Source organism: Orycteropus afer, unplaced genomic scaffold (assembly GCF_000298275.1).
Source record: "Orycteropus afer afer isolate SDZICR_OR568_19922 unplaced genomic scaffold, OryAfe1.0 scaffold00177, whole genome shotgun sequence".
Lineage (NCBI taxonomy): Eukaryota > Metazoa > Chordata > Mammalia > Tubulidentata > Orycteropodidae > Orycteropus > Orycteropus afer.
The window spans coordinates 2040546-2044998 of record NW_006921764.1 but is presented as its reverse complement, the minus strand read 5'-3'; positions in this window follow the sequence as shown (position 1 = coordinate 2044998).

Genomic DNA, 4453 nt, shown 5'->3' with positions numbered 1-4453 from the left:
ATGAGATGGATTGATATGGTGGCTGTGACAATGGGCTCAAGTATAGCAGGGATCGTGGAGCTGGAGGGGGTTGGTTGGTGTTTCATTCTGCTGTGCATAGGGTTGCTATGAGTCGAAAGCGACTCAACAACTAACAATAACAATAACAATAACAACAACAACTTGACCTAAAAAGTTTTATCTGTATCTCTGCTCTTTTCATGAACAAGCAATAGCTCCTGCCTTTCATGTTTTTATTGTGTAGTTTTTAGTTTCAGTTTTACCTTTTAAAACACACACAAGATCAGCCAGTATTTTTTTGGCATTGGTTAATACAGTCAATGATTCTCCAGTTTCTTTGCTTCTTTACTCTTCATTGTAGGTTCAATTTCCTTCTTCTTGAAGACCATCCTTTAGTAGTTTTTCAAAGAAAGATGGCCTATGAGTGGTAAATCAACTTAATAACATTCTCTACTAGTCTGAAATGTCTTTATTTCCTCCTTACTATTTTTTAAAAATCATATGCATGTGAAAGCTGGACAATGAATAAGGAAGACAGAAGAGAAGTTGATGCTTTTGAATTGTGGTGGTGGCAAAAACACTGAAAATACCATGGAATGCCAGAAAATGAGCAAATGAGTCCTGGGAGAAATGCAGTTGGAATGTTCCTTAGAAGTGAGAATGGTCAAACTTCATCTCACCTACTTTGGTCATGTTGCCAGAAGGGACTAGTCACTGGAGAAGGATATCATACTTGGTAAAGTGGAGGGTCAGAGAAAAAGGTGAAAACCCTCAAGGAGATGGATCAACACAGTAGTTCCAACAATGGACTCAAGTGTAGCAGAAATTGTAAGGAAGTTACAGGTCTGGGCAGTGTTTTGTTCTGTTGTGCATAGTGTCACCATGAGTTAGAGCTGATTCAATGGCACCTAACAACAATTGAAAAAATATTGAACTATAGTGAATGTACAATTAAATACATATAGTTCGGTTCAATGAATTTTTACAAACCACAACCCAAAAGCACATTTCTATCACTCTGGAATATTCCTTTATGCCTCCCTGAGATATAAGCACTCTTCTGTTTTCTATTAAAATGTGGTCAGTTTTTTTTTCTTCTAGAACATCATATGAATGGAATCACATGACATGAACTCTTTTGTTTTTGGCTTCTTTCACTTACAATAATGTTTTTGAGACTCATTCATGTTGTTGTGTGTTTAGTAGGTATTATTTATTTATTTATTCCATTGTGTGAATAGACCACAAATTGTTTACCCATTCTTCTGCTGATGGACAGTGGTTAGTCCCACATACCAGTCTTATTCCTAGTAGGAGTCTGTTCTGAGACCTTAAACAATCATCCAGGAAGACAAATCTCATTCTCTAATAGCATCTCTTGCTATTGGACTTTCATACCTCTTTTATCGCTCAAATTTATTATCATTATCTGGGATAAAAACACTGATGTTTCTCCTGGTTCCTTCAGTTTATTGTCCAGTCCTTGAGAAATATCTCAAAATCCAAAGATTTTTCTGAAGGGATCATTTTTTTCCGTATTACTCAGTAGGACGTGGGAGTGGATGGTGTGTGGGATAAGTGCCAGTGGGATCTTATGTATAATAATCAGTTGTCACATTCATAGAGTGTTTACCATGTACCAGATATTTAGTTAAGAACTTAATTCAGATTATCTCATTTAATCCTCACCAAAATCCTATTATTACTCCCACTTTATAGATAAGCGTTAGATCAGCTTAGCAAGAAGACACAACTAGTAAACACTGAGTCAAGATTTAAAGTTAAGTCATCTCTAAATCCCACATTTAAAAAACAAGTTTCACTATTGCCGAGAAGATAGTAAATTTCACTTGTAGCCTCCATAAAGGGCACCTCCATACATTTCACCAGGGAAATCATCTTTTCCTTCTAGGACCAATGAACTTGCTAGTTACCTGTAGATCTTATTTCTGTTTCATGACTCATGGGCTGCTGTGTCTTCTCCAGAAGCATGGCTTACTCTCTGGGGAGAGCTCATTTCTATGTTGAGCTCCTTTGTTCAAAGATCCTTTTCCTTCTCAGTTCTCTGGGGTAGTTGGCTTTCTAGTGAACTAGAAAAGTTAAAAAGAAAGCAGGAGTTAGATCTATGCCTTTATGTTACTGTTGTTGGGTTTCATCTAGTTAGTTCTGACTCATGGTGTTCCTATGTACAATGGAATAAAACACTGCCTGGTGCTGTGTCATCCTTACAGTAGTTGCTATCAAGCATCCTAACAATGTTTGAGCCCATTGTTGCAGCCACTGTGTCAATCCATCTCTGTGAGGGGTTTCCTCTTTTTGCCAACCTTCTACTTTACTGAGCATGATGTCTTTCTTCAGGGACTAGCCATTCCTAATAACATGTGCAAAGCACGAGATGAAGTCTTGCCATCCTAGCTTTTGATAAGCATTCTGGTCATACTTCTTCCAAAACAGATTTGTTCATCCTTCTGGAAGCTCATGATACATTTAATATTCTTTGCTAACCCCATAATTCAGAGGTATCAATTCTTCTTTGGTCTTCTTTATTCATTGTCCAGCTTTTGCAAGCATAGGAGGTTATGGAAAATGCCATAGTTTGGGTTAGGCACACTTTAGTTCTCAAGGTGATGTCTTTGCTTTTGAACACTATAAAGAGGTCTTTTGCAGCAGATATGCCCAATGGAATGCATCATTTGATTTCTTGACTGCTGATTCCATGGGCATTGATTGTGGATCCAAGTAAAATGAAATCCTTGACAACTTCAATCTTTTTTCCATTTATCATGATGTTACTTATTGGTCTGGTTATGAGGATATTTGTTTTCTTTAGTTGAGGTAAAATCAACAACTGCAAAGGCAGGCTGAAGTGCTGTTTTCCTGCTTTCTGGAAAACCTTTTGGTTATTTAGTGATTATTTCAAAATCCAGCTGGGCATTCAGTTAGAGAGTCTCTTGGCTTAATTAAAGAGTGATAATTAACTGAATCTTGGCCCTCCATGGAGCTGTTGTGTTTGGTTATTTCCCAGTTACCTTGAAGGTAGTTTAAAGTCTCTGAGGGAACCTTATACAATTTCTTCCTTGTACCTCGCAGGTAACTGAGCTCATTTCCCAGAGAATCTTGATGTCCTGTTTATGTCCACAGAGCTAGAAAATATAGATGAGGTAGATAACCCAAATGGCTACTTGTAAGTTAAGCTTTCCCAGGTTGTTCACCAACTCATGGCATAAGGAAACAAACAAACAAACAAACAATAAACCAGAATACAGTGACTGGAGAAGAAATCTGTGGTGGTTTAGGCTATAGAGCAAATATGAAACTGAAGAAAAATGTTGTTGTTGGAATAATTCAGGTCAAGTCCATTTTGGAGGGAGACTAAACAAAGAAAAGCAAAATAGCCAAGAGAGGAAGGAGGAAGATGGAGAACAACACCTATGAGAAACTGGATTTGACCCTTTAGGAGATGAAGGGTGATAAATGATGACAAAACATATTGAGTTCATATGGAAAGGGAATGGGTCAGGAAGATACACCGAGTTTGTAGAGTCATGATTCTGCATTGCTAAAGAGAAGATAAAAGGTGCCACTATAGTTTGGTTTATGTCTGCAGAGAATAAAACAGTACCCAACCTAAAGAGGCAGAAAGAATGAAAAACTTCAAAGTAGAATTAGAGACTGCTTTCTTGCCCAAACTCCTGTTCCTTGTACCATACTGGCAAGCAGAGAAATGGAATCATGCATATTTTGGTCCCCAAAGGGGACTTTTCCTTGAAGGAAACCTCAGGAAAACTCTGTATATATTAAGGATCAATCCACATGAAGTATATGGTGTATACAGACACATGTCTAGAGGTGACCCACCCACTGATTTGAAGGCCTGTTGGTTAGCAGGTTGTCACTGAGCAGAAGAGTGATTTCTCTTTAGGAGTAGTGACCAAAGGGAGAGAGAGAAGGAAATTGACCTTTTGGTTTGGAAGAGGAGCCAAAGTCCCCTGAGTATGAGGCAGCAACCCTAGGAGAAGGAAGGATTCCCTTGCTATCTACCGGTTTCCTTTCAAACCTTTATTTGTGGGTCAATGTAAAAGACCCTTAAAACAGAAAACCTCACAACCCATACCCTGAGGGGCTAGATGATTCCTTGACTAAGAAGAATGGGATTCTAAGTGAACAAACCCACTTCTTAGGCCCCATGGGTTGTCAACTGGAGCCATGGTGGCACAGTGGTTAAAGCGCTTGACTGGTAACTGGAAAGTATGCAGATTGAACCCGCTAGTTGCTCCATGGGAGAAAGATATGGTAGTCTGCTTCTATAGAGATTGGGAGGCAGTTATACACTGTCTTATAGGATCTCTATGAGTAGGAATCAGCTTGAAGGCAGTGGGTTTGGTTTTTGGTTTAGTTGAGTTGTCATACTCGGAGGGAAGAGCACTGTCTACTGGGGAGGGAGGGAGGAAGG